We start from the raw sequence: 12,831 nt of genomic DNA on the forward strand, positions 1-12,831 counted from the left end.
ACTTCGAGTCATATATCTTGTGACATAATAAAGCTTCCTGTTCCTGGAGGTATACAAGTAGTCCCTTCAAACATGAGAATCTGTGATCTCTGGCTTCCAATTCAGACCTTCTTTTCTAGAGGCCTTAAACTCGATGGGAGTGCAAAGGCTGGTAGGTTTCAGGATCAAGGGTAGCACCCAGCTGGTTATTTCAGTGTAGCCATGGGGGGGCCCAGGGTAGCCACGACTTCCCACAGTTCAAGAGAAGCTGGAAACCCGAGCTTTTTAAAATATGAAGTGTTTTGATTTTTAGACGATGACAGCTTACTTACAACTCACAGCTGTGACCTGAGCCTGCCTGTTCAAAACCTCTCAGGTCAGTGCAACCTGGCCACTTGCCTGGCTGGCTCCCCCACGCCGTGCTCGGCACTGGCTATCTCTCTGCCTGTGCTCCAGCTGTGGTCCCCCACAGAGGAATCTGGTCCATCCCATCCCACAGGCCCCGGAGGAGACCCCTGGTAATCCCTCTGCCCCCAGCTCTCAGCCCCCTTCTGGCTCCTCTAGCAACAGCCAGGCCAAGCCTCCTGCCGATGATCTCACTTCGCACACAGTACATGTCTGTCTGTCTGTCTGTCTGTCTCTCTCTCTCTGTCTCTCTCTCTCTGCTTGGCTATGGAACTCCTACCGCCCGTGCCCAAGCTGGCTGCATCTCATCCCCAGTATCCTGTGTGGAGCCTGGCACATGGGGGCTGCTCAGGAAAGTCCTGTTGGCTCGCAAGGAAGAAAAAGGACGGGGGGCAGACACTTCCCCGGTGCATGTGCACGCACAGGGACGCATGCCCAGCCACACACTCACGTCCACATCTATGCAGACACTCCAACGGGTACCCACGCAGACTCATCCTCAGGGACACATGCATTCGAGGACGGGTGGACGTGTGCACATCTACAGAACAGATGACGAGGAGCAAGCTGTCCCAGAAGGCAGAACGGCAATGTCTACGTTTTCCGGTCCTTTCCCTCCATGTAGCCAGATTGGACAGAGGTCTTCAGAAGTGTGGAAGGACAGAGTGGAGCCCGTCACCACGCCCCCCAGGATAGGCTCCAGTACTGAGCCCTGGCCAACGGCCAGGCAGGCAATGCCACCCTGGGCCTGGGGGAAGTGTACCACCACGGGGAGGGGTTCAGGCGTAGCTGACTACCAGGCAGGGGCTGATACCAGGTCCAGTTGTGCACTAGCCAGCCCTGGGCCACCTCTTCCAGAAAAGCTTCCACTACTCAGCATCTCCCCAGCCCAGTGGCTGCGATCTCCCAGGGCCTCGCTGCCTCCCTCGTGGTGTTTCCTGCTGAGAACCTTCTTCCCTCCTCCTCCGCAGTCCCTGCTAGTCACACTCTAGGAGACACCACTCGTTCTGGAGGTTTCCCTAGGAAATCTCTTCTTGGGCTCCTCAGTCTACCTTCACCTCTCCCCCCACCCCCCCATCACCTCCACCTGGGTGTCCACCATAACCACTGTGTCCTACCTATGTATGAGGCACTGTGCTCAGCGTCCAGAAGCCCCTCAGGAACTTCGCCTCCCTCCCCCAACACACACACACACACACACACACACACACACACACACACACCCCTCCACCGCCCTTCCTGGGCATGTGGGCCATCATGGCTCCAGGCAAGACACATGGAGCCACCAGGTAGGGCAAGAGGAACCCAGCAAGGCTGCCTCTCCTCCGAGACAAAACCTGATATCCCCTGTGCAAAACACTGCCTCTTGCCTACTGGGTCTTAGCCAGGGGCCTTTGGGGTTACTTGATCCAACCACCCATGGTACAGATGAGGAAGCTGACAGTGGAGGAAAGGAACTTGTCCATCAGCCCCTAACTCAATAGGACTATAGTACAGACTCTCTCTCAGGTGCTCCCAAAATAGCCTTAGACTTCAATTCAGAAGCCCTGGCCACACCCCACCCATGTGAGAAGGTAGAAACGCAGGAGGAGCCTGCAGTAAGGGACAGGAGTCCCCTCCCCCCTGCACAAAACAGCCGGATCATCTGACTTTTCAGCCTCCCCTGCATGCTCAGGGCAGGGCCCTGCCCTCCAGAGGAAAGTGACAAGGGACCTTCCTACCTCTCCAGGCAGCTTCCACTGGCCCCAGTTCCATCCTCCACGTTTTTCCACCCTGCCTTCTGCTCCACGGGGCTGACCTGTGTAGACCCCACCAGCTGAGCTTCTGGACCCCCCAGCCTCCATGAGGTTAGGCCAGTGGTGGGGGGCCCTGGCAGGAGATCGGACAGGGCGGGGGAGGAAGAGTCGCCCACACTGGCTGCCTCCCTCCACTGATGGTCCCAGCTCCTATCAAGAGGACCCTGTCCCCTGAGCGCCCACACAGCTCCCCTCCCTCAGCCTTGGTAGATCATCCCCGGTTGTCACTGGCTCTGGGGTCCCACACTCCTCTTCACGGTTCCCCACACCCGCCCACACCTCAAATCATCCTAGCGTTAAGTGCCATCTGCTTCCTGCTGGACCCTGACTGATCCACCAGGCAGGATCCCAGCTGCTTAAGACCCGGCCCCCCCCTTGTGGAGCGGAGGCAACTCCTTTACAGAGGGGTGGGGAAACAAGGCCAGGAAGGAAGCTGTGTCCTGTCATGGGTCTTCAGGGGCAGGGTCTGGGCCGGGCCAGGCTCTCTCCCCATCTGACACCCCAAAGGGTTTTCCCAAGCCTGACAGAGGCTTGAAACACTAACAAGAAGCTTGTGGATTGCAGAATTCTGAACCAGCATTTCTTTACCTTTTATGCCTTATCATTTCCCCCTAAGAGGTCTTTGTAGATATTTTTTTTCTAGATTTCTCCCCCCCGCCATAAAACTCTAATACCATATACAGTAGCTATCTTTATGTACTGTACATATACTGGGCTTTTATACAGTAAAAAGAGTGAAATTTTGGGGTTCCTGGGTGGCTCAGTCAGTCGAGCGTCTGACTTCGGCTCAGGTCATGATCTCACGGTTCGTGGGTTCGAGCCCCGCACCAGGCTCTGTGCTGACTGCTCGCTCGGGGCCTGGAGCCTGCTTTGGATTCTGTGTCTCCTTCTCTCTCTGCCCCTCCCCCGCTCATGCTATGTCTCACTCTGTTTCTCAAAAATAAATAAATGTAAAAAAAATTTTTTTTTCAAATAAAAAAAAAGTGAGATTTTTTTTTTTTGCCCCTTCCCTTCTGAGAACCAACTTTTTTCACCTACTTGGGGTAATATCACCCCCACTGAGAAGGCAAGTTCTGGAGCCATTCAAATAGAATCCCCACATGACACTTTGGACAGCTATGGTGAGCTCCACCTTCCAGATGAGGAAACTGAGGTTCTGCGAGGCAAAAATGACTTCCTCTAAATTTCCCCCAGGCAGGAAGTAAGAGTATGCGCTCAAGCTCCTTAAACTGTCCCCCAACAACCCACACTGAGGACCTCAGAGAAGGCAGAGGGTGCCTAGAGCGTGGGGGGTGGGGAGGGGTGCAAGACTGGTACTGGGAGACAGGATTCCCCCTGGCCTCTGCTGTGTGACTCCAGACAAACCCCTTTCCGTCTCTGAGTTCATGATTTATCATCAATCCAGTGAGTCAGGAGGGGGTCAGGGCAGTGACTATCTCTATTTTCCACCACCAGAACAAAAGCAAAGACAAAAACCCAAATCTTTCTTTATGGAAAGTTGATCACCTTCCCCCATCCTAATTCTGCCTGCAAGGGATCAGTCTGAGTCCTAGACAAACACACAGAGGCCTATGTCCTTTGATTTAGCAGGACTTTTTTTTTTTAATCTGGGGACACAGACACTGGCCTCACGTCCTCAGAGGTCTAAGCAAGACAGCTAGTGCCAAACAGAATCCCGGAGACGTTAAGTGACCTAACACTGTGCAGCGTGAAGGTGGCATCCCTAGACCTTCGGAGCACTGGCTCGGGAGTCTCCTCTCAGCTCACACTCTCTCTGTGACCTCCACATGACCTCAGGGCTCCCAACCTGCAAAACTGGGCCACCGGCCGAGCTGACCCCAGATGCCCTTTCCACAAGGAAAAGAAACAAAAGTTTCCATTTTACCAGAAGCGCCAGGCTGCATGCATTTTAACCTTCATGTGTTTGCAAAAAAATAATAATAATAATAATAAAAATAAAATCGGTTTCATTCAAATGCTGCCGGCTTGGTTGCCATGGATACCACCTAATCATGAAGGATGACTGTTACTTGTTCCCATGGAAACACGGAGGCCTGAGGAACATCCTGTAATTTCAGACAAGACACCAAATTTCAGTTGTCGGGTTGTACTGCCCAGATCATAATGCCTAAAAACAGGTAGAGGCAGCAACCTCTAATACTCACATCAGGAGAAAGGAATTCAGCACGAGTACAGAAAAAGGAGAGGAGAGAAAGGGGTGTGTGCATATGTGCTGCAAACAGTGACTAGGAAAACGCAAATTAAAACTACCAGATGCCATTTCCCACCTTTCAGATAGACAAACATTAAAAAAAGAACAGTGACCCCAGTGTTGACAGGGATGGGGAAGGCTCCTTCGTCACTGCTGGTGGAGTGGGAAGGGTTTGGAGAACAATTAGGTTAGAGCTAATGGAAACAGACACACACATGCACCCTAGGACCAGACTCCCCCCTACATGTCCAGTCTAGAACGATGCTTCATCCTTGCACATGGACGTCTGCACGAAGATGTCCCCTGCAGCACTGCTTTGTAGTAGAAAAATGTTGGGAGCAGCCTAAACGTCCACCAAGAGGGGAATGGGCCACCACACCCATTGCGGGGCAATCATTGGGAGGAATACTATACAGCAAGGAAGAGGGTATGTCTCCGGGGGCTCTGTTCACATGGCACACAATGGCACTACAAAGGATCCAGTTGTGTGAGATCAACAGGAAGCACACCAGAAATATGACATTGAGTGAAAAAAAGTACGTTGCCAAAGGAAACAATGCAATCTGCTTACATGCTCCCCCCCCCTTTTTTTTTCACAAGAATGTTCCTAACATTTGTAATAGCCAAAAACCGAAACAACAAAACACCCTTCAGTAGGTGAATGGTTAAACTGTGGTCCATCCACTATGTAGGAGGCTGAATATTGACCCCCCAAAGAAGTCCACTTTTCTTCCTAATTCCCAGAACCTGAGAATATGTTACCTCACATGGGGACTTTGCAGACACGATTGAGGTTAAGGAGACGGGAGTTTATCCTGCATTATCCAGAGGGAAACAGTCTTTTTTTTTTTTTAATTTTTTTTTCAACGTTTATTTATTTTTGGGACAGAGAGAGACAGGGCATGAATGGGGGAGGATCAGAGAGAGAGGGAGACACAGAATTGGAAGCAGGCTCCAGGCTCTGAGCTGTCAGCACAGAGCCTGACGTGGGGCTCGAACTCACAGAATGTGAGATCATGACCTGAGCTGAAGTCGGACGCTCAGCCGACTGAGCCACCCAGGCGCCCCTAAGCTGCTAATTTTTTTTAAGGTTGTTGTTGTTGTTGTTGTTAGTAATCTGTACACCCAACATAGGACTCAAACTCACCATCCAGAGATCAAGAGTCGTATGCTCTCCTGACTGAGCCGGCCAGGCACCCCTAAGCGCTACATTTTAATCTGTTGTCGCACAATAAGAAACAAACACACATGCTGTGAAATATTACACAACAATGAAAAAAGAACGCACTAATAGATTTCCACAACTTGGGTGGATCTCAAGGGCATTATGCTCCGGGGGCGGGGGGGGGGGGGGGGGCGCGCGGAAGCCAATATCAAAAGGCCACGTAGTGTCTGATTCCATTTACGTGGCATTCTTAAAGTGGCAAAGTTCTAGAGATGGACAGTTGAATAGTAGTTGCCCGGGGTTGGGAATGGTGGGGGGTGGGCAGGTGGGTGTAGCTATAAAGGGGCATCACCAGAATAGTCTTGTGTCTTGATTGTGGTGGTGGTTACATGAATGTGGATACGTGTGCTAAAAATGGCACAGAATTATACATACGCGGTCCCAAGTTTCAGAAGGGGAGAGAAAACAGTGGATGACAACAGCCCCTGACGTCCAGAAGCCGACCTGACATTCACCGCTACGTCATGCTCTTCTCCTTCTGGACATAAACAATCTTACAGGGTACCAGTCTGAGACGAGGTTACCATGATAAAGTGAGACAAAACAAGGCCACTTCATAATTTTGTCTAAGCAACTGACAAAAAGCTGGGTCACTGTACCACCCGCAAAACAGCAAACACCCTCCCACGTTGGCTAAAATGACAGACCGCTGCTGCTTTAACAATGACAGCTTTATTATCGTCATGCTTACCTCCTCCCCCCAAAGATGAATTTTGAGATAACCTATCATGGAAGCACCCCGCTTTCTGGCAGCAGCCAAGCTAGAGCGGACCCCACTTCCTCAGACTTCCCCAAAAGCACCCAATCAAAGCCCAAATCCTGTAGCAGGTGTCTTTCTACCATATTCAGACTGAGACGCCCTGCGGTTCCCAGTGGTATATGTTGTCCCTCGCTGCCACAATAAAAAATAAATCCAACTTGTCTACCTAGAGGTGTGCTCCCAGTGGGTTTCTGGCTGGAGGGCATTGATGCTGAAGGATATTGTAGGATAGTCATGTGGGATGTAACTATCAGGGGAAAGCAGGTGTAGGGTGCATGGAAACCACTCTGTACTCTTTTTGCAACTGCCTATATAGCTGTGATCATTTCAAAATGGGAAGCTAATACACAGCCTGTTTGGAATACATGGGATCATAGCTGTGTGTAAATAATTGAGATTTTCCATCCCAAGAAACTAACTGCAGAAATATATTGGTATCCGGTGCTACCTAAGTAGAGAGAGTAGCCAGTGGTGTAGAGGTAAGAGGCACAGAAATCTAAAAATCACTGCTAAGGCTTACCCTAGACGATGTAGGCTGAAGTACATTTGCTGTCTATGTGATTAAACTGATACGATGTTTTACCTCTCTTTATATGTGTGTTTATCAAAACATTATCATCAGAGGTTGCCTTTGAAGAATGGGATGGGCTATGGTAGGAGCAGATGACTGTACCGTTTACTGAACGAGGAATAATTTAGACTTCCAAAAACTAACAGTGAAATTAAAAATACACATAGGTGGTAGAATGATTCAGTACGAACTGTGCCGCCTGAACACATAGGAAAGGAAGAGAAAAACAAAATTAGAAAATGAGACAAATAAATCAGTCACGGCAGCCCAAATGACCAGTTACAGAAAGTGGATCAGGAAAGTCCAAAAAGCAGACTTAGGAACAAACCGGTGGCTAAGGGCACATAGCTCCCCATCCCGGAGTGCCAAAAGACTGGTCCCCACCCTCCTCCCCGCCCTCCACTGCGGGAGTGGCCAGGTAAACAGCAGGAAGAGCCAAAGGTAAAATCACCATGGCAACAGGCCATGGAATCTTCACATTGTTAGAACTTTCCAGACACAGCAGTCCAACTAGATGCCTCTGTGTCTATCTTTGTGTGTGTTAATGAAGAAATCCGTCCTTTATTATTATCTGCTTCTAACAGCTGAATAAAGAGGGCCTCCTACTGCACACTTTTTCCAGTTCAGCCTTTGGTCATCTGTCTTTGGGAGAAGGACAGGCGTTCCTTAGAGGTTACTAAACCTTACCCACCTGCGGTAGGCAGAATAATGGGCCCCTAAGAGCCCACATCTTGATCCCTAGAATCTGTGAATATGTCACGCGTGTGGTAAAAGGGACTCAGCAGATGTGATTCAGTCAAGGATCCTGAGATGGGCAGTTTACCTTGGATTACCTCCTGGACCCAAAGTTATCCCAACAAGAGGAAGATAGGAAGGTCAGAGAAGGCAGAGCTGGCGCTGTAGTAAAGGAAGCAGAGGTTGGGAGGTGGGGTGGGGGGGGTTGGGGGGGGGTGGGGGTGGGGGTTAAAGACTTCCAGCGGGCAGTTTCTAGAAGCTGGAAAAGGCAAGGAGACTGACACTGCCCGAGAGCCTCCAGGGGGAGGAGTATCCTGCCACCACCTTGATTCTAGCCCAGGGACACTGGTTTCAGACTTCTGACCTCCAGAACCGTATGATAATAAATCTGTGTTGTGTTAAGATACTGAATTTATGGTCATTGTTACAGTAGCAACAAGAAACCAATACAGCCACTGATAAAAGCACAACTTACTCTAATTACACTAAAGTAAAGATAGAGGGATAGCACTGTCAGATCACTGGCCGATTTAAGACAGGGGACACTCAAGGTGTCTCGTCTCTCGTTCTCCAAAGGGACAGCTGCTTTAAAAAAAGGAGACAAGTTTCCTTCTAGAAATCTTCATCACCATATATGATGTAAATTTGTGTCTTTCTCCACGATGTACTTGTTATCAAAGGACATACATGATAACCACATATACCTGGAAACCACAAGAGGGTAGGGTACCTTTGCTAGCTATTCCGCGGTATAACTTAGAGATGTTTTCACATCTGTGCCTGGAGAACATTTCATCTTTTCAGCACCCTGTGTATTTATCCTCAGTATAGATACTATTTACATCAATCATCCTTCCTCTAGGGCATATAAGTTCTAATGATAGCACTCCAGAGGGAACCATGATTATCTAAACCTAAAATATTCAGATGTGTTATTAAATTCATCCTATCTTTCATTTCATTCAGAAAATATAAGCTATTTATTTTTTCCCCAAAATTCAACCTTAGGACTTACTGTTTTACACTTTTGTTTAAAAACCATATTATTAAATTAGAACATGGCTATAGATATAACAGCCTTTATTTTTTCTGACAAATTAAAATGGGCATAAAGCTTTAAGTGTGTATATATTGATTTTTTTACATATAACTTTAAAACTCTCTTTACCTTTCGGTACATGACAACTTGGAATTCAAATTTTAAATTATCTCCAAGTTTCTAATTTAATGGTTTGATGCTAAAGCAAACTGAACTTCAGTTCTTTGTATAATTTTTAGCCTGAGGAACAGCTGACCCCCGAGATCCTGCAAGGGACATGACGCTATAATTTGGAAAAACAACAGAGCGATCATTTTATGTTCTAGAACAGACCATCTGTGACTGCCCTAGGAACTTGGGGGAAAAGGGGACCAATGTAAACATGAAGCTCACGCTACCTGCTATGCCCAGAGTCCTTTGTCTCTGACCCATGGAGCTCGTATCTTCTGCCAGTACCCGTGAAACCACCAGGCTAAGCTGCTAGTTTGCAAGTAGGCTAACATCTCCATCCTTCAGGGTAATTAACAAAGACCATCAAAAATACCTAGGAGTAAATTTAATAAAAGAAGTACAAGACTAATAACTAAAAATATAGTACTGGGAGGCTTTTTTTAAAAAGACCCAAATAAATGGAGAGATACACCATTTTGTGGATTGGGAACACTCAGTGTTGTTGAGACGGCATTTCTCCCAAACGATCTATAGATTCAATGAGATCCCAATTAAAATCCTCGCAGGCTTTCTGAAGACGCTGACAAGCTCAATTTTAAATTCAGATGGCAAAGCAAAGGACCTAGCATGGCCAAACAATCTAGAATAAGAAGAAATGGGTTGGGAGACTTACATTACTTGCTTTTCCAGGCATACTTTAGAGTCTTGAAATACAGCTAAAGCAATCAAGACCGCGTGGTATTAGCATAAGGACATAGATCAATGGAACAGAAGAGCATGTGGAAACTCTACAACACGTATATGGTCAATTGATTTTTGGAAAAAAAATGCAAAAGTAAATTGATGTTGTGAAGGATAGTTTTTTCAATAGCTAGCACCAGAACTGGATACCTGTAGTAATAAAAGCTGGCCCACTAGGAAATGGGGAGAAACATGTGGGGACGGCGACTGTGCCACAGGAAGAAACAGGTTCAGAACCCTGACCACAGGGCTAGGAATGCAGAAGGCGGGATTCAGGCCCCATAATCTCTGAACCTAAGGGTTTTGCACCATGATGGGAAATGAGCCTCCATACACAGATGAGTGACAGGACAACGGGTCCCAAATCAGCCAGGAAGCTGAGTTTCCTCCCTGCCCTTGGTCTCTCTCTATGTTTCCAGGTCCCATCACAGCCCAGCCACAAGGCAGAAAGAGAAGAGGGAGGCCTCACTGCGTATCACATTTTGTTTCCATGATGGTGGGCGTGGGGAAGGGAAGGAGTCTTGAGACCATGGAACTATTAACAGTCTGTTGTCTCTCCAGTGGAACTGGGATCAGAGTTCAAGTTGTCTTTAAGTTCAGGGCGTTGGTTCAAAGTCAGGCGACTTTGCTGGGGTGGGTCTGCTGGGGGAGGGGCATGTCCAGGGTACCCATCCCTGCCCAGAGCATTTGGGGGAGGGCACAGCAGCTTCCCTAGAGGGGACGTGGAGGGGAAAGGCTGCTGGTACTCAGGAGGTGGAGGGAAGAGCCAAGGAAACAGCGCTCCTCTCAGTTAATATCCCGGGACCTCACGAAGGGGCCTCTCCAAAAGCACAGTGTGGGGTCTGCCCCCTGGCACCTGGCCGGCCTTATGGACAGTCCAGGATAAGTCCTGCAAACTTCTCCACATCTGTAGACACTGTCACCAGCTCTTCTTTAGGACCCTCGACTCGAGCCTCTTAACAATTGCCTTTGACAGTGTATGCCTCCTATTCCTCATCCTAAATGTGTGCCTCACTTTCAAGGACTTCCCAGCCTTCCAGAAAGCTCCGGAGTTCCTGGTCACTCCAAGGACTCATAGCCTAAAGGCTTCTCTGGTCCCCGAATCTCTCTCCTCCTTTGCTTTCTAAGGATCTCTAGGAACTTTGGTCTACAGGGTCACCTCCTCCGTTTCTATTGCTGTGTTTCCCCCGCAGCTCGTTGGTCTGGAGCCTCAGGGCCTGTCCCGGGGCAGGCAGAGCAGGGCGTGTGTTGTGTGCTGGGAACGTAAGGAGCTCCCAGGGTACAGACACGCGTTTGCTCGCCTCTGCCTGGGCGCAGGTTCTCCACATCTGTTCTTTAAAATCGTGCCATATTACACCTTTGGAAGGGTTTGCCTACCCAGTAAAAGCATAAAAGCGCAGGTGGGCCAGACACACACTGCCTTCGGGAGGTTGATTATCCCTGGGGAGAGGACAGGGCACTTTAGCCACACCCCACGGGTCAGCAAATTTTTCCCACAAAGCATCAGAGAGCAAATATTTTAGGCATCTCTCAACGACTCAACTCTGCCAAAGTAACACGAAAACAGCCACAGGGGTGCCTGGGTGGCTCAGTCAATTAAGGGTCTGACTTGGGCTCAGGTCATGATCTCACGGTTCGTGGGTTCGAGCCCCGTGTCGGGTTCTGTGCTGACAGCTCAAAGCCTGGAGCCTGCTGCGGATTCCGTGTCTCCCTCTCTCTCTCTGTGTCCCTCCCCTGCTCATGCTCTGTCTCTCTCTGTCTCAAAACTAAATAAAAACATTTAAAAAAAAATTTGTTTTAAAAGAGGAGATAGAGGGGTTTAGCCCTAACTGGTGGTCTCCCCTGGGGACCGTCGGTAGCCCAGGAGCTGCCTCCATAACGTCCCCGGGAGGGGGTTCCCAGGCCCCCAGCCCCAGTGCTGTCTGTGTGGGTGGGACTGGGGGCCACAGCCTAGGTCCTCTGGAGCTCAGGGCGCCATCCCAGGAGAGCTGCTGTGGGAGGGCCTCGTGCCCCAACCTGCTTGCTGTTAAGCCTGTAACTCCAATCAGGTGCCTAGACACCAGTGGATCTGTGACCGCAGAGATAGTTCGGGAAACTCAAGTTTCTCTTGGACCTCAGCTCCCACCCAACTTCTCCAATGGTCCAGCTTGGCACACCACTCCCGGCCCTCTGCCCAAGCATCAAGAGCCAGAGTAGGCTTGCCAGTCGAGCCCACAGCTCTGCCGGCTCCCACCCCACCCCAAGTGCTCTAAACTCACCTAGGTCTTTCCGAAGGACTTATCCCACCACTTTCTTGCTCTCCTGAGTGCCAGGCTCCTACCGATTTGGAATTTCACGACCCAGTTCAATTTTCATGAGTAAAAACAACGCCATAGCATCATGTGGGAACAGGCAACAATAGGGCCTCTGACTGCTGGTCTTGCCAAATACAATGGTCAAACAACTATCACCATCTTGGGGCGCCTGGGTGGCTCAGTCGGTTGAGCCTCCAACTTCGGCTCAGGTCACAATCTCTCGGTTTGTGAGTTCAAGCCCCACATCGGGCTCACTGCTGTCAGCACGGAGCCCTCTTCGGATCCTCTGTCCCCCTCTCTCGGCCCCTCCCCACTTGCACTCTCTCAAAAATAAAACATTTAAAAAAATTGTCACCATCTTGCCTCTCATAAAAGGAATGTTCTAACCCCAAAAAGAGTCCAAAACCCACCATCTCAGAATAAAGAAACGTGACTCAAATGGATTATGTGAAAATGGATGTCTTGGGAAACTCATCGCACTGGACTTACACTTCTTTTGCCGTCGGTCAGGGAGCAAATGTGGCCGTGTGCCCAGCACTGGTCCTCAGATGGGGATGCCATTCCCTGTACCACCTCCTCCAACCTTGTCAGCTTCTCTCCACCGGCCCTCTGCCTCCCCGAACCCCACACCCACTGGCCTCCCTCTGGATTCTAAAGGAAGCGTGAATGACCTCCCTGCCCGGCCTCCAAACCCTGCTTCATACCCAAGTCTTTAAGGACACCTCCTCCCACACTCCCCCAAATGGGTCTGGTCCTTCTGTCCCTCTCCCAGCTCAGACCCACTGCCTCCTGCTTCTGGACAACCAACACGGCCACCTACGTTCAATGATGGGCACTCTGCCGCCACCTTCTCCCTGACCCACACCAATCTCGAGCGCTGGTTACTAAAACTCACGCTCCTAA

The 12,831-nt window shown here is 49.6% G+C and overlaps 1 protein-coding gene across 7 annotated transcripts in view; it reads right to left on the reverse strand.

The window, feature by feature from the left end:
• DAB2IP (DAB2 interacting protein) overlaps positions 1 to 12,831 on the reverse strand; it is a 186,933-nt gene that overhangs the window by 99,876 nt on the left and 74,226 nt on the right. The gene's annotated exons all lie outside the window — the stretch shown is intronic.

This window comes from Acinonyx jubatus, chromosome D4, assembly GCF_027475565.1.
Source record: "Acinonyx jubatus isolate Ajub_Pintada_27869175 chromosome D4, VMU_Ajub_asm_v1.0, whole genome shotgun sequence".
Taxonomy (NCBI): domain Eukaryota; kingdom Metazoa; phylum Chordata; class Mammalia; order Carnivora; family Felidae; genus Acinonyx; species Acinonyx jubatus.